Source organism: Bos taurus, chromosome 6 (assembly GCF_002263795.3).
Source record: "Bos taurus isolate L1 Dominette 01449 registration number 42190680 breed Hereford chromosome 6, ARS-UCD2.0, whole genome shotgun sequence".
In the NCBI taxonomy this organism is placed as follows: Eukaryota; Metazoa; Chordata; class Mammalia; order Artiodactyla; family Bovidae; genus Bos; species Bos taurus.
The window spans coordinates 22,627,019-22,645,469 of NC_037333.1; the positions used below are offsets into that span (position 1 = coordinate 22,627,019).

Here is an 18,451-nt window from a genome sequence, read left to right on the forward strand (position 1 = left end):
GTCCAGCTAATTCCTTGGAAGAGGGATCAGCACTCAGCCAGTGCTACCACTCTTTGTTGCTTCACCACCCAGCTGTCCCATGGCACAGGGCACCCCCAGGATGATCAAATAGGACCTCATATATCTAGCATATGAGAGATGCTCCCTAACCTGGGGTAATAGGAGCAGGGATATTACACAGACATTATTTTATTTATCTTCCAATAACACAGGTATTTCTATTTTACAGATGAGGAAGTTGAGGGTCATCAACTTTATGTAATTTTCCCAAACCTATAAAGCTGGTAAGCAGAAATGCCAGAATTTAAGTTTGGGTTCTTGTGGTTCCAAAGCTAATGCTTGAATTTACTCTGAAATTTATAGCTGATATATATCCTCTCAGGGTCCTTTTCTCTAGACTTCACAACACCACTTTTTAAATCCTTATTTTCCAAAATTTTCATCAAATTCAAGGTTTTGTTGAATCATTCCCCACCCCACCCCCACCCCAAATTTATGTCGCTCCTTGTTTCCACACTATAGTGCTGAATGAATAAATCCAAATTTACTTCTTGGTGACAATTACTGTCACTGTTATGTCAAGCTATTCTGGTTGAACCTATTGACTCTGAGTAAATGGAACCTAGGACTGTTGGCAGGGGTTGGCATAGCCTATTATGATGCAGTTTAATGCACCCTGGGGGTTTATGGATGGATAAGCTACACCTAAGTAGGCCAGCTACACTTCATGGGCTGTCTTTCCTAAAAGAGATGCTGAACGTACTGTATTTCAGTAATGTACGTTCTGTAATAATTTAACACTTAGCCCTCACATACTGCTGTTCAATCATCAGTATTCTAGACAAACATAATTCAGTTTAGAGGGTTGTTGCTGCCTATGGTCAAGCCATACCACTGTAAATTAATAGTGGTGGTCGGTGCATGGTTTTATTCACTGCACATTATAATTTACTCATGAGTTTTATTAAGGATATGAAGTTTTTTTATGTTTCCTTTCTACTTAATATCATAGTTAGCTTTATTACTTTTAGCAAGAGTTAAATAGTCATATTATATGGTATCTGTTGAGCTCTTTTGCTGTTCTTTGATAATTTGTCCATAATAGGTCACCTTTAATGAAACTTATTTAATCATACAGAGAATACCCTGAGGGGAAAAAAGTAAGAGATAGTTTATAACATATGTATATTTTGGCACATACTATTGGCAACAGATGAGGTTGCATTTATTGAATTTAAAACTGAAGGGCATGCTGTACCAATGCTAAACTTGGTAGATCAGAGAACTTTGAACATAATTCTCATTACTTGTTCAGCTTTTAAGATACAGACAGTAAGGCTGGACTATAAATGAAAGAGACTAACATTAAAAATTTTGAATGCACTGTTCTCCTTTTCCTTCTTGAGACCTCTGACCTAACTTGCTTTAGCATTGAATTACCTGGAAGATGGGAGTGGGTAGGCGGGCAGAGATTATAACTTGTTAGGAAGGAACACTGAGGAGAGACCAAGAGAATGTTGAGCCTCCATTATGCCATCGTAAGATCATCCAGCAGGATTGTAGTTCTAGCCTTCTGCCTTGAGAGAGAACTCTCCCAGTTTCCTCGATCTCTTCAGCATTGCCACAACCAAGCTTGGAGGATTCAGTCTCTCGAGCTCTCCTGTGGCGCAGAGAAAATGTAACATTTGCCATTAGGATTGACTGGAGTCTGGAAGAGGATATTAATGAAGAAGGAAATAAAAACCTTCCTCTTTTTTTTTTATCCCCAAAGATTTGTAAGAAGGAAAGTGTTAACTTACTAAATAGCATTTATGTTTTTTGGGTCTATGTCCCTCTATGTATGAGCTTCCCAGGTGGTTCTAGGGATAAAGAATCTGCCGCCAATGCAGGAGACACAAGAGTTGGGGGTTCCATCCCTGGGTCGGGAAGATCCCTTGGAGGAGAAAATGGAAACCCACTTCAGTATTCTTTCTTGGAGAATTCCACGGACAGAGGAGCCTGGTGGGCTACAGTCCATGAGGTTTCGAAGAGTCAGACATGACTGAGTGACTGAGCACACACGACTTCTGTGTATATGAATATATCATTTTGTTTAATCCTCACAATGACTCTGTGACGTAGTGAAGTCAGTTACTATTTTATTCCCATTTTATTGTAGAGGAAACTGGTACACAGAGCCAGTCGGTAACTTACCATGTTCGTTAGATCATGCATCTAATGAACGTCACAGTGGCATTGGCTTGTCTACCCCATCAGCTCCTAAGGAGTCGGGTTATTGAGGGTAATGCTGAAGGCAAAGAGGGCTGGCAGCAGTTTTTCTCCCTGCTCCCTATCCAGGGATAGGAAATTACCTCTGAGCTTTGTATTGCACCAAACTTGGGCCTGGCTGAAGCTACATAGCCTGATTGTCAGAAGAGGGAGATCTTTCAGTATGACAGTCCTGAACTGCCTCCAGGGACCTGCAGTGAGAAACTAACCCAAGAGCCAGCCAGAGGCCCAACAAGTGCTTCTTCAGGTGGTGTGAGGCTGGGACCACCTGGACCATGGACTGAAAGGAGGCTTTAAGGCGTCTTGCAGAAAACTGTGGCCAATGGGAATGATGTTGATACAGGGTTAATTAACCAGGATAGAGTGCTGGGCATTGTCAAAGCTGGGGGAGACTGAATCAGAGTCCTGCTGACACAGAGTGAAGCTATGCAGCATAGCAGCAGGGCAAACAGCACCCAGGAGCCAGGGGTGTTGCCATGGAGACCTGGGGAAGCAGAGAACATTGTACTGAAGACTCTGATTATTTTTCCAGGAGGACTCAAAAGCTTTATTCCCACCCCCAACACCCACCATCACACTCCACATGTCATCACAGAAGGAAGTGCAGGGAGCTGGGCTAGCTTAGAGACTAAATGATATTTTTTGAAACACTGCATATTTTAAAGGGGAAGCCAACACTATTAGATGAGATTAAGTTTTAACCGAATTTAGTTAATTTGTTTCTGGTTATGGAGTGGGGAGGGAACCAAAAACAGAGGACCAGATTCAGAGAACCCTAAAGAACTTTCATTTTCTCTTCATATCTCAGTTATACAGGGGGTTAAGTTTCATAAACCTGCTACAAAATTCAGCTAATAAAAAAAAGAAAGAGAAAAAAAATACATTGTCAACTGTGTAGGCAATGGAAAGAGCACACATAAAATAATCAGAAAAATTAAAGGGAGAAGTTGGAATTACAGAAAGAGGACAGCAGGGTAATAATAACCTTCCTGATAGTAGCCAGCTATAGTAAAACCTTCTTTGACAAAGAAAAATTTGCAAGGCATTTAATTTCAATGCTACCTTACTGTGACAGAAATGTACATGGCTGTAGAAAACAAAAACAAATATCTAAATACTGTGAGTAGGATGGGAAAAAATGTAAATTATAGGGAAAGAACCACAATTTCAGTCTCTCAATAGGTTGTTCCCGGGCCACCCACACCTTTATTTGTCAGACTGCGTGGTTTTTCCTCCCTGTTGCACTTCTTGGACTGGTCCAGAGGGCGGTAGGTGGAGGGAGGAGCATCTCTTTGCACCCTTCTCCATGCTCTCCCTCCTCTCACTGCACTCTGCCTGTCTGCGCCCACTGCCTCACTTTGTCCAGGCCCTCAATTGCTCTCACTTGGGCCACTGTGAAGTCTTCCTAATTGATTTTGCTTCCTACAACCTTTCCCTCCTCAATTTAGCCTGTAAAACTTTTCCAGTGTCATCTTACAGAAGCTGATTTTCATGGCATCTCAAAATCTATAAAAATCCCTGCAAAGAGCTCTCATTTGGGAAGCCTGGTGTGCTGTAGTCCAAGGGGTTGCAAAGAGCTGGACATGGCTAAGCAACTGAACAGAACTGAGATGATCAAATAAATAGGTGGGGAAAGAAAAAAAAATGAAGAATATAACCATGTGATCAGGTGAGGTGGAAGCAAGAGGAACCTAGAAGAACCATGCTATTATTAGAGAGAAGGTCTTCTGAGGTTTCTGGAAGGGATCCAAACAAGAAATCTAGCTCATTTGGAAGGCCATGGAAACACACACAAGGGCTAGTGAAATGGAGGGTATTCTACTCATTCTTCACTTTTTGTAAGACAAATGGGAATATTGTGTTGTGAGTAGAAAGCTGTAAACTCATACCACCCACACCTCTGTTACACTTGACCACCATTTTTGGGGGCCATTTCAGAGATCAACTGACTATCTATCTATCTATCTGTATCTATCTGTTCTTTATCGTATGTCTGTTTTTCAGGTAATTTATTTGCCAGTCTGTGGCAATTTATTTATGTTTGTGGGACCCACTTGGCTGAATTAATATGTATGTAGACTCCAAATACTTCTAGTTTCCATGGTTTGGAGCAACAGTCAGATAAATCATTTAATGAAGAGATGAGGATTGAATAGTCAGGGTCTTTCACAAAAGGACTCCCAAAGCCTATCTCCTTCTATTTGCATATTTTCTCTCTTTTCTCTTTCAGCTGACCAGACATTTGGTTTTGTGGCCACAGTTATTGTCTCTCAAACATAAGCTATTTTTCCTATTTGCTCTTTATGTCAGTTACCAAAGGCTGTATTGTTAGAATCAATATGTTTGTTTAGACATCAGAGAGCCTTAGACTTTTAGAGCTGAAAAGCATTTTAGCTATCACCTGGTTCAAAGATTTATTGAACTTTTAATTGTTTTCCTTCTTTTACTGTCTGTCACAACCAAAGACTCTTCCATCTCTGTGATAACCGGCCAGTTTGGCACAAGTGAATTACATGAAAAAAACCTTCAAGTTGTCAATTATAATTCATACGTAGTAAACAGCAAGCAGAAAAAGAGCTCTTTGAAAGTGAAATCTTCATTCAGTAGACACTTTATCAACATGTTCATCTAAAGTTGGTGACGAGTTAAGTACAGACCGATAATTGGGGAGGTGATTGAATTCTTGGTTTGTACTTAATTATAGAGGGAACATTAATCTCCATCAAAAAAATATTTAAGCCTCATAAAAATGCAGAGAAAGAAACTCTATCCCAACAGCCCATGACTGCTACCTTAAATATGAATGCCTACCTTCTTGATTCAGGCAGGTTCTTACTCTTTATAAAATGTAAGGAATATAATCAAAAGATTAGAACTGTATAACAGAGATACAAATAATTTTTCAGCATTTATATGTGCAGAGAGAAGTATGATCATGTTCAATTCATTCTTTCAAAGTATGCTCCTAAGGATATTGAATTTACTCTCTTGGTAGGGGAAAGACTTGCTGAAAGATAGTGTTTTATAAATATTTATAGCAACAGTTTAATTCTACAGTTGAGGTTTCAAAGGGATGGCATGACTTTCTAGGTCATCCAAATAAATGTACAGAAGAAGCTGTTTTTTTCTTGAACTATAGATCCTGAAACAAATAACTTTCATATGATTCTAGATTTTTATATTTGAACAAGATGACAGAAATCATGTTATACAGATGTATTATCCTGCAGTTGGAGACCCAAACACTAATTTGCTGCACAGTCAGATATGTCTTGGTGAGATATTTTAAATAGAGACCTCCAGGTTTTAGTCCCAGTTATTCTAACTTAGTATGTTTGGAATGGGGCCAGTAGTATCAAATTAAAAAAAAAAAAAAAGGATTCTCAGGTGATTCTGATGGACAGAACTGTAAAGTACTGAATTAGTGTAACCACTCACCCAGTGTCTCCACTCATCAAAATATCTGTATAGGGAAAAATGCATCATCTCTAGGATTACCAACTTTATTATTGAATGGCTATAATACTCAAAAAATCATAGTTACATTAAATACAATTTTAATATTCTTTAACCTGCTATGCTTATAACCAAATTTGGTTCTAGTTCTGCTTTCTATATAGTAAGGCAAAACAAATCCATAACAAATCCATATATTCTTCCTCATGGCAATTTTTGGCAGTTTTTCCTACATTTTTTTCTGAAGGTTACCTATCCATAATTTGGTCAAATGTTCTCTTAAAATGTGATTTACAGATCTTTTACATCCATGTCATATTCTAATTTGTCCAAGTTCTCTTTTTTTAATATCCAGAATTCAAAATCTAAATTCATTGTCCATTCAAGTTTAGAAATGTGGCTATTGGACATTTCTCAGTGCAACTTGAGATTGTATTGGCTTTTTAAAAAAAGAACCTATTAAACAGATCATACAAAAATTTAATCAGCTACCTTTCCTAAATCTTCCGTATGTATGTGCATATGTGTGTGTATGTACATACAAAAGATCTAGGAAAGATAGCTGATTAAATTTTTGTATGATCTGTGTAATAGGTTCTTTTTATATGTATATAGAGTTAAAAAATTGGAGCATAGGAGGTAACCCTAAGATAGGAATCATAATTTCATATATGGACATGGGACTGGCAGGTGAAAAATAAATGAGAGAATTAGACCAGTTGTAAATAATTGGGAGCAGTAGTGTCTATAGCAAGCTGGAGAGAGCATTTTCCACCTAAGGGCTTTAACATTTTAAAAAAACTAAAAAAAAAAAAAAAAAAAAAAGTCTTTCCAAAAATTGGAAACAAATTCTACCAAATCAGAATCTTATCAGTGGGCCAAATGTAGTAAAAAATGACATCATTTTCAGCTCCTATTGCTGGGTCAAAAAGCTGAGAGTCTTGGAACATGTTTCCATAGGTTCTTAGGTTTTTGTTGATATTTTTAAAGAGATGTAGGAATAAGAGAGTGCCCTTTAACCATATGTCCTTTGAGAGCTCCAGTTTTTGAAGATAAGCTAATAAGTTTAGTTTGTCATACATAAGGAGAATAAGTTATACAAGCACATCACTCTGACACTCACTTTCTCTTCAATTATGCAAATCTTGCCATATAGAACAAAGAATAAGAAAGACAGAAAGAGTAAGAAGGAAAGAATTTCTCCTGTGTGATTTCTCTAGTAGTCATCAACCTAGAGAGTAATTGAACATATGTTTCCATGTTTCCAGTACTTATATTCCTACATTCATTTTTATATTTATTCTTCCCTTATTTCCCACCTCATAAACTGAAATTTCTCTTAGGCAAGTAACTTTTAAAAAATTATTCTATAGTCTTTCCATAATGAATCCCACGGTGTTGTATCACAGGCTGTTAATGTTTTCTGCTTGCGTGTGTGCCGAGTTGCATAAGCTGTGTCTGACTCTGCAACCAGGCTCCTGTCCATGGGATTCTGCAGGCAAGAATACTGGAGTGGGTTGCTGTGCCCTCCTCCAGGGATGCTGTCTGCTTACTGAATTCTAAATTGATTCATGAATCCTATGATAATGGTCTTTATACCCTTACCTTTACATTAGAGTGCAGGTATTGCATGGACGGAGGAGCCTGGTGGGCTGCAGTCCATGGGGTCGCTAAGAGTCAGACATGACTGAGCGACTTCCCTTTCACTTTTCACTTTCATGCATTGGAGAAGGAAATGGCAACCCACTCCAGTGTTCTTGCCTGGAGAATCCCAGGGACGGGGGAGCCTGGTGGGCTGCCGTCTGTGGGGTCGCACAGAGTCAGACACGACTGAAGCGACTTAGCAGCAGCATTGCAGCTCTAGAATTTTGCTTCAACCTTATATTTTCTATGATCTGCTCTTTCCTCTACAGTTTGTACAAGCCCTTCTTGGGATGGATTACAGAGCATTGAAATACTTCTTCCAGACTGCTTGTTTATGCTTTCCTAAGTGAACCCATATTCTTGTTTGATAACATTTTTTTCTCACTTAACTGGCTGTTATTTTCAGTATTGAATTTAGTCTCAAAAACATTTCTGAGTAAATTGTTATTAAGGCCTTCACTATTATTAACTTTTAAACTCTTCTGATCTTAACTTTTACCTTTAGGGTGTAACAGTAATTTTCGAGCTTATTAAACTATGAGGCCCTTTATTAGAAAAATAAGTCTTGTTAAGTTGATGTTATAGGAACTAGAGCTTCTTAAGCTGTTCTTTCTTTTACAAAGCCATTGTCTCTGGCCAAAGCTGCTTCTGAAGGATTCTTATGTGTATTTCTGACTTATTAATTATAATTGTATATTCCTGCCTAAAATTTCCTTGACTGCTCCTATTTGATTTGGGCTTTCTGTCAACGAAGTCTGCACTATTATGTATATGGCAACTATAGTAACTCCAAATCTGTTGCAGAGAAATCTGAAACAGCCTTAATTCGGGAGAAATTAGACAGGGGTGCTGGCAATCGGAGGAAGCACAAAGCTTATGTTAACAGAACTGTTGATGCACTTTCTTATCTCGATTGTGGCAGTAATTACAGCAAGGCAGCCTTTGATTTAAGGCAAAGCCCTAATTCAAACCTTTCTCTTCTTTAGCTGTGGGGATCTACAGGAGTTTATATATTTATTTTGGTACCCGCTGTAAAGGATTTGAGACTACATACAGCTTGCCAAATCTGGTTTCAAAGCCTTAAAAAAACAAGGTGAAAGGAACCTGATGATTTTGTGTATGAGAACCCAGAGGGTGGCTCCATGCTGGCCTTTTTTGTTCCAGTAATCAGTGTAGTGATGGGAGCATGACAAGTAGCTTTCAAAACTCTTCACTTCCTGACCCCTCTTTGCACACTTAAGAAAGGGCACAGTTGCCTCAATTACTTGTTTTTGTTGCAGTCAAGAAAAGTAATGGTAACAATTTAAATCTTTTAGGGAGCACTTTCCATCCTGGAATATTAGATTATGGAGTGAGTGAAAACCAAAGAGAGGCATGAGTATAGTTGTCTCAGTTCAGTTCAGTTCAGTTGCTCAGTTGTGTCAGACTCTTTGCGACAGCATGGACTGCAGCATGCCAGGCCTGCCTGTCCATCACCAACTCCTGGAGTTTACTCAGACTCATGCCCATTGAGTTGGTGTTGCCATCCAACCATCTCATCCTCTGTCGTTCCCTTCTCCTCCCACCTTCAATCTTTCCCAGCATCAGGGTCTTTTCAAATGAGTTGTATTTTCAAAATAGTTGTCTACAAGGCACTTATAATTTATTTTGGAAAAAACTGGAAAAAATGGCAATTTTTTTATGCCATTTAATCTATATGAACATCTGTGATTAATATCTCTTGAGGACAGCTGTAAAGATTTCTAATGTAAATGAGTTTCAAGGATGGGAATTTATCTATTAACTTTAGCATAAGCTGTTTGACTTAGCCTACTTTGGTTGAAAGTGTTAGTCGCTCAGTTTGACTCTGTGTGACTCCATGGACTGTAGTCTATCAGGCTCCTCTGTCCATGGGATTATCCAGGCAAGAATACTGGAGTAGGTAGCCATTCCCTTCTCCAGGGGATCTTCCTGAACCAGGGTTTGAACCCAGGTCTCCTGCATTAGCAGGCAGATTCTTTACCAAAGAACCACATGGGAAGCCCTAATTTGCTTAAGTGTAGCATAAAGGACTGGTCTGATTTGGAGGCAGTAGAGAGATGGGAAGAAGGCAATGGCAACCTGCTCCAGTACTCTTGCCTGGAAAATCCCATGGATAGAGGAGCCTGGTAGGCTGCAGCCCATGGGGTCGCGAAAATAGGACTAAGAGACTTCACTTTCACTTTTCACTTTCATGCATTGGAGAAGGAAATGGCAACCCACTCCAGTGTTCTTGCCTGGAGAATCCCAGGGACGGGGGAGCCTGGTGGGCTGCCGTCTGTGGGGTCGCACAGAGTCAGACACGACTGAAGCGACTTAGCAGCAGCAGCAGCAGTGAGATGAGGAGGTGACTAGTTGCAATCTAGTCCCAATTTTATCACTGTCCAGCTGTGCAATCTTGGGCAAATTAATCCAATCTTCGCATCTCAGAATTTGTTGTTTGGTCTCTGAGTTATGACTGACTCCATGGGCTGTAGCCCGCCAGGTTTCTCTATCCATGGGATCTCCCAGGCAAAAATACTGGAGTGGGTTGCCTTTTCCTTCTCCAGGGGATCTTCCCCACCCAAGGATGGAACTTGCATCTTCTTCATTAGCAGGCAGATTCTTTATCAGATAGTGAGCCACCTGGGAAGCCCATCTCAGAATTTAGAATTATCAAGTAATGAGTGGAGAGTTAGATTATACCTGATTTCATTTCCTTTCCCAGCTCTTTGATTTTACAGACTTGGGAGAAGATGGTTGAAGCCTTGGGTGACTATACTCAGCACTTCTGTGATGGCTTGGAAAATCCTGAGGGGGGCTCCATGGCCCCTGTTTTTGGCAGTTCTCTTTAGAAAATGTGGTACGCAGCACCTTATTTTCAGTTCTAGGACTTAGCTGCAATTCAAGGACAAAATGGAAAGTTCTAGCCATCAATTTACTACAAGTCTTGTATTTAAGGAATCTGGCTACATTTAGAGGGAATTTCTTCAGTTTTTTGCAGTCCGTATAGAGAGAGATTCAGATTGCAGTTTTAGCTATCAAAGGAGAGGAGAGTTTAGAACTTAACGGTGAAATTCTTTGAGCAGATAAACTTAGCCAAAAGCTTGAAAGCTCTTTAAAAGGTTAGGCTTAGTTGTTCATCCCTTGCAAACTGACATTTTATGTTGCTTCAACAGACTATCTTCTAGTAGAATCCAGGGATTAACTGGGTAAAAAAAAAAGTTTTTGGTTTCATAATTCTTTAGCAATATGGAACATGCAACTTTCTGCTTATAAACTTTATCAACTTGAACTATTTTCCACCTTTGATCTCTGTGGTATTTCAAAATTTCCCACAGCATATGCCATGAAGAAAGAAAGAATAAATGGCCAGTTTGTTAGAGGATTTATTTTTATAAATATTATGCTATAAATTTCTATAATTAAGGAATGCTTAGAAGAAAGCACACTCCTATTTAAAATCACTCCCCCTCCCCCAGTACTCATATCCCTTTCCCTCTTATATTTTTTTTCTTGGAAATTAGTCTATCATACTATATCATTTGCTTATTTATCTTGCTACCCTCTGTTCCCATTAGAACGTGTTTCATGAGGCCAAGGAATATGCTTTGTCCATTGTGTGACCGTACACCTTAGAAAGTATTAATAAATATCAATGAATGAAAACACTGAATGAATAAATGAGTAACACATTTTTAATAACTCACATGTCTGAATATCTAGAAAACATATACTTACTATTAAGTCCAAGAAGCATGCAATAACATTTTAACCATATTATCACAGTCTGCATTGGATTACCTTTAATATGGGATATCTTGGTATGAGAAAAAACCTTCTAATGTAGGAATTTTCTATGGTTTCCCTATGATCATAATCTAGGTCTTTAACTTCTCCCTGAGTTTCATGGAAGCTAAGGCAGGAATAGAAAGTCTTGTTTTTCAGTTCTTAATGATGTCAGTGGTAAAGAAAGAAAGGATGAAACTATCCTAGAAAAAAGAGGCTATATCTTTGGCTTCTCCAGAGGCAGGACATAGACCCAGCCCCTATAGGGTTGGAGATGGAGGTATTGAATCCATTATTTTCTATCACTCAGGAATCTGAGCTAAGAGATATGGACAGAGGCTCCAAGATCATGGGGGTTTGCTTTAGTTGAAAGCACAGTGTGCCCATGATAAAGCCCGCATGTTGAAATGATCCAGGAGTCAACAGGTAAGTGAGCTGAGAAAGCTGACTGCCAACAGGAGACCAGGGCAGAAGGGAAAGCTGAGAATTTTTCCCCAACAGCTTATTTAGATGAGAGTCAATGTCTCAGACCTCATGACATGTTCATTTTAAAATGCATGGGGAGAATGATTAGTTACATTCAGTGATTTTGATTGAGAGGTATTCTTATTTTTAAAATAATTGTTTGGTCACGGTCACTTCTGAATCCTGATAGTGAAAACGCTGGGAGACATTACACACATTTCTTTCCTGGACAGTGCTGGCATTTCTGCTTTTGTGAATAGTTCTTGAGTCTTGAAACATGACAGGCTCCACTTAGAAAGCTGGACTACTGAAATACTCAATCTTGATTTCTACACTCGCAACATATGATTAACAAAATCTAGCATTGCAATAGCCAGCAATTCAGAGTCGACTACTGGTAGTTATGTTGTTGTTTGTTTATTGATTGTTTATGAAGATAAAAATTTGGAAGAATTACAGATTGATTACACAGTAAAGAAATGATAGCTTAGGAATGTGAAGATGTCATTGCGTTGGGATTCTTGAGAATCTAGACACAATGAGAAAGGATTTAACTTGATAGAAACTTGGCCTCACTCAGTAAGAGAATAATATGCTTTCGTTTATATTTTGGCTACTGTAAAAACACTTCTGAATAAGAAAATTATACATCAGGATGCTATTATGTGAATCGGAACATATTCAGTTTACCTAAATAATCCTTTGTCTAATTCTGCCCATTTTGCTTGCTTATTTCTAGTTTGTTTTGTTGCCTCCATGTATTTTCAGATTCTAGTTGGTATTTCTTTGTGTTTGAAAGACTGAGTAGGAAATGTTCTCAGTCATTTCCATCCCCTCTATGGAAGGTGAATGAGTAGAGCCACCAAGGGCTTCACTGCGCCTCTTTCACTGTTCCTTCATCCTCTACTGGGCATCCCCTTCTGTTTAGGAAAACAATTGTATTTATTTTTCTTGAAACTGTTTTTTTTTTTTCCTTCTTAGACATTTTATTGTCTGAAGCACACTTAATTGACTCAGGTAATAGAGAAATCCACTCAGGGCTTGGCTTCTAGCCGGTAAAAGCCTATTGTCTAGTGAACTAGAAGGGAGTTTCCTCACTTGTTTTATATCTGATTAGTTGCAGAATTAAGCTTAATAAGAAAAAAAATTAACAGAGGAGATTGATGTTTGCACCTTCTTTAAGCATCTTATAATTTAAATACTCAAACAAATTATATTTCTGTGCTTAGCAGCGTGGAGTGGTCCATTGAATGTGGAGGCTGGAGTTAGGCAGATCTGAGTTTTAATTCTTAGCCTTCTCACTAGCTCTCCAAGTTCCTTCACTGTTCTAAGCCTCAGTATCTTCACTGGAAAAATAAATTCCGTAGCTGCTTAAGAGTGTGGGCTCTGGCCTCGGATTATTGTTGCTGTTGAGTTGCCCCGTCATGTCTGGCTCTTTGTGACCCTATGGACTGCATCACGCTAGGCCTCCCTGTCAGTCACCATCTCCCAAAGTTTGCCCAAGTTCATTTCCATTGCATCGGTGATGCCATTCAGCCATCTCATTCCTCTGACACACTCTTCTCCTTCTGCCCTCAATCTCTCCCAGCATCAGGGCTTTTTCCAATGAGTCAGCTATTTGCATCGGATGACCAAAATACTGGAGTTTCAGCTTCAGCATCGGTCCTTCCAATGAGTATTTGGGGTTGATTTCCCTCAAGGCTGACCGATTCGATCTCCTTGCTGTCCAAGGGACTCTCAGGAGTCTTCTCCAGCACCACAGTTCAAAGGATTGCCTGCATTCATATCCCAGCTTCACCACTTAGTTGAACAATCTTGGGCAAATCATTTAGATTTTTTGTGACTCAGTTTTGTCAGCTATAAAATGGGATAGTAATAGAACTATAGTGTAGAGTTGTGAAAACCAAGTGACAGTTAAATGACTTAATAACAATAAAGGGCTTGAAACAGCTACATGGTATATAGTAAGTTCTCAGCAATGATTGTTATTATTACTCAGAGGTCTGATGCAAGGGCTAAATAAGACAGAGCACTTGAAAATGCTGAGGGTATATTTAGCAACTATCAATTTCTTTTATCTTTACCAAATTACTTCCAAATTATTTAATTGTCTTTTTAGTGCAGGTTCTTGTTAACATCATTTCCATATCATAAGCTATTGTCATGTGCATTGCAGTCTGTACCGTACTTGCAATAGGTTACAGCGAGTAATACACTTACCATGATACTCTGGAGTTGGAAGGTTGACCTTTGGTAGAAGGCAAAATTTTCTTTTAATGGCCACTCCCTGGGTCAAGAAAATCTCCTGGAGAAGCAAATGGCAACCTACTTCAGTATTCTTGCGTGGGAAATCCCATGACAGAGGAGCCTAGCAGGTTACAGTCTATGTGATTGCAAAAGACTTGGACACAACGTAGTGAATAAACAACAACAAAACGGCCTGCACTGTATCAAGCTCTGAAATGTCTTCAGCTTCTGTATCCTCCAGAGATTTTGCTTCATTTGGGGACTTACCCGAAATTGAACAGTGCTGACTTAGCATTTGATGAGCAGACAAATTCAGAAAGAAAACCGAAGAATGAGTTAACTGACAGACAGGTGGGCACAGGGAAATGTCAGCTCAGGATGGCCTACCTTAGGGCCAGCTTAGGGATGACAAATATATGCCTGTGGCCCTTCGCCCAGCCCATGACAATCATTGCTGGGCCCACATACAGCTTTATAATTCTTTTCAATATAATTCTCCACTAATCTACAATGATCATTTTGGCATTCCAAGTTGTCAGGCAGGTTTAGTTGGATATAAAACAGTGTGGTCAGATTTTCTTATCAAGATTGGATGATGTCACCTTTAGGAGCAATAATTAGCTCAGTTCTTTCTGAACATGGAAGCAGCCTTATTTTCTTTCAAATTCCAAAGATTGTCTTTTTGAACTTCAAATTTATTTTCCTTGGGAAAATTTTAAAGGTTTTGTACATGTACAAAGAATGAGTTAGGCAATTTAACTCATTATACCTTTATGTTCTCTGATGTAAAAAACTAAAACTATCCTATTTTTCTGAGAAATAAAATAAAAAATCCCTCATTTATGCTGATGCTAGTTTTTAACTAGTTATATTAGGTTGATCTGTATCTTTTTATTCAGTGTGGTCTTAACAAATATCACATATGGTGGAGCCCATAGAATCTGGTACAAATCATTTAGAAATAAGTTATTTTGCTATCATGTTAATAATTTTATGTTTTTGAAATCTAGATCAAATAGCTCTAGAGGCCTCTGTGAAGTAATTCATTTCTGCTTTATAATGCATTTCACTGTTTTTACCCAATCTTGGTGAAACAAAGGTCATATACAACAACTAAACTGTATTTAAATTTAAAAAATTTTATTCTTACCACTTTTCTAGGATATAGTTCTAAGTCTAATATCACTGCTGTGTCAATGGCCCATAGACAACTTGAATAAAAAGGACAGATTGTTCCTACCATCAAACAAACAGAGATCATTCATACTCCTGGAAGTCCCTCGACTTGGATGGCCTTGATGCTTGGATGGATCACTTGCTTTCATTTTCGACAATGATTTAGGTGGTGTTAACCAGAGGATGAACACAAATATAATGGGAGGCCCAATCCAAATGCAGGAGCAGACACAGGTAGAAGCCGAGATACAAGGAATGTCATAGGAGAGACATATTTTATGCAAGTTTCAAAGGATTAAGCATCTTATTCCCAGCACAAGACCTGTCTTGTCCTCCAGAACTCAGGGGCATTTCTGATAGCCCTGCACTTGCTAACAGCCACCACAGACACACTAGTATTTAGAAACTTGACTTTCAGAAAAACCTAGTTTGATTATTCTTCAGGTCTGACCTGCTCCTATCAATCATTCACTGCCTCACCCCAACTCCCACCACAACCACTCCCAGCATTTCAGGAAATATTTTTTCTTCCTGAGAAACATGGGAGGCATGACTGAAAATATAGGGCTACACTAGCCTTTGCACACGACACTCACCGCCTTCTGTTCTCGGGTGTAGCTGCTCTCTCCTGCCTTTGCACGGTCCATATCTCTACAATTCTTTTCCCTTAGTTTGTTAGCTAACTTCTGCTCATCTTTCAAGACTCAGCTCATGGCACTTTCTTTACAAAGCCTCTCATGTCCTTCCTTTCACATCCTGGGAGAAATAAAATTCTATAGTTTTGGTTCCTATAGCACCCTGCCCATAATGCTGCAATCTTGTGGTCAAAAAAGAAGAGTCTGTGTCCATCACTAGGATGCAAAGTTATCCTTGTAACCCTGGCACTAAGTGATGTTCTGTACATAGTTCTTCTTAGTAAAGTTCATGGATGGAAATTATGTACTTCATTCTCAACTCTGCGTGAAAATGCAAGTGCTTGTCTAGAGACACGAGTGAAGTGGCATTGTGAGGGTTATTTTAGAGCTGGATTCTGTAATTGCTCATCAACTTGCCTTGGAAAACATCAGCCATTCTGCATCATTCCAGTAATGTTTTCTCTATAATCTGTTTTTATTTTCCTAGCATAGAACTCCTGGCAACACCATTGGCATAAGGCAGATACCCTAGCTGCAGGCAGGTGTGGTTGGTAATGGATGGGATTGGATTTGGAGCTATCTCAAAGATTTATTTTGGATCCTCTCCGATGTTTCCAAGTCTTGGTTTTGGCCAGTCTGTCATTTGCCAGTTGTCAAATAAGTTGAGTCATTAGTCTGGCCTTGTCATTTAACAGCCTCCAAATGATTGATTGGGCTCTGCTGTACTTCCCAATGGGAGATTTAAGTGTCCATTCAGCTCCATCTACCTGGTTTTATAAAAGCAAAATAAAAACAGTCATGCCATTCCTTTCCTACCTGTAAAAGCAGTAAGCTTGGGAAATGCATTTGAACAAGCCATTTATTCTCTAATACTCAGTCTCTAAAGGACAAATTTCCTGTTGGCTAAATCAAACTGTGCAATTTTTTTCCAGGCTAACAAAATAATCTCCATTTGTCTATTTTGCATAGTGATTTTGTACACATTTTTCTTTTTTCTTCACAACAACACTGTAAAAAGGACAAGCATTATTATCCTCATGTAACAAATAAATATCCCCAAACTCAGAAATCTTTTAAAGGTCATATTCAGTTCCTCTATTATATTAATCTCCTGCCATACCATGCTATCAAGCATCCTAAACTACAAAAGGTATGTCTGAATATTGCATCAGTGGCTTCTGTGTTATTCTCTCATCCAGAGTCTGTTTCTAAAGTATATAGTTTTTGACACACTTGTTTTCCAATATACTGGATCCCTTAGGGGAATCTGTTGGGAAGACCCCCAAAGTAACCAGGACTGGGTCATCTCATCCCAGAACAGAGAACTTGTTTCCATGCCAGGGCAACCAACAGCCTAAATTGCAGAGTAGGATGGAAGGTGATAATTCAATCCCAGAATTGATAAGAAATTTGTGAGACATTCCCCACTGGCCTACACAAATGGTTCCTTTCAAAGGTAAGGTGCTTATTGTCTCCAATATAATGTGGCTCTTGGATGCTGTCCAGTCAGCAAAGTAGAAACTCATATTTGGCAAGGCGAACCCAGCCATGGTTTCCTGGTGTGTTGAATCAATAGGAAATGACTTTGGAAAAATACAGCTATGAAAGCAACAAATGGCTTTGAACTTTTCCAGCCAAACATAAAGTGAACTGCCAAGAATTTCCCCTGTGATATCCCTTTTCAGATGATAACATATGACTATGAACTTTTGCCCCGTATATACTATATGGCCTTCCTTCTCCAGAGTTGATTAAACCAAAATTCTTTCTAGAACTGAAAGTTCGCTCCTCTAAGGACCTTGAGTTTCCTTCATTCTTGTCCAATCAGGTCCTGAATCTCAGTGATATTGTCAGCAACTTGGCTGCCATTTCCACCATTATCTTTTCTCTGTGCTTCTGTTTTGTTTTTTTTTTTTTCCCTTTTTTCTTTCTTGAATATCAAGATAAATCTCAAAATATAGTTACCATGTAATTCCTCACTCATATGGGTAGGCAGGCTGACAGTGAAAAGGAGTGGGTAGGGATGGAGGCAGGAGGAAAGGTTGATTGAACAGACTTGGGAGAAGCAGGATTTGGGGGTGGTGGGGTGGGTCCTGGAGAATTGGCAGAGAAGAGCTGTGGGGTCAAGAGATTCATTCTGTGGAAATAGATGGTGGGGTACGAAGGGGTTAGTTTATTGTTGCTGGTGGTTTCCTTTTCCATTTGCTTTACCATTTCAGTTTTGAGGTGGTAATGTTTTGATTTTGTGAGTATTTTATAATGGAAAAACACTTTGTGTATGAAAAAATGCGTAATGTGCTGGGATTAGCTCTCGTGTACATGTAAACTAGTATGTCTAAGAGTGAGCTTTGTTCTTGCTCCTTGGACATTTCTGGACAATCCTGGAGAAGACTTCTAGGACAGGCAAACTGGTAAACTCTCTTCCATTTTTGGATTATAAAGGTTAAGTTTCCAAACAAAACTAAGTAGCATAAACCTAGTTCTAGACACTCACCCTTTCTTCTTGCCTCCTTTTTCTACAAGATCAATGAATGTGAGTATTTTTAAACAGTCTAGATTCAGCTAAAAACAAGTAACATCAAAGTGTCTTGCCAACCAAAAGCTACTCACATTTCCCCAGTCTTGATGATGATGATGGAGAACATTTTGCACTTACTATCTGACAGGCACAGAGACACTTATTACGTACATGTATTACATATATTATTTCATCCACTGCTCACAACAATCTGGGGTAACAATCACTCTCAATTTAAAGGTGGGAAACTTGCGGT

The 18,451-nt window shown here is 39.0% G+C and overlaps 1 long non-coding RNA gene across 1 annotated transcript in view; it reads right to left on the reverse strand.

Moving 5' to 3' along the window:
* Positions 1–1,168: 1,168 nt before the first annotated feature.
* The window catches only part of LOC112447149 (uncharacterized), a 39,798-nt gene continuing 22,515 nt past the window's right edge, over positions 1,169–18,451 (reverse strand). The window contains exons 2-3 of the long non-coding RNA XR_003035259.2: positions 13,840–13,924; positions 1,169–1,660 (exon numbers count right to left, since the gene is read on the reverse strand). This is a non-coding gene — a long non-coding RNA (uncharacterized lncRNA). The remainder of the gene's footprint in view (positions 1,661–13,839; positions 13,925–18,451) is intronic.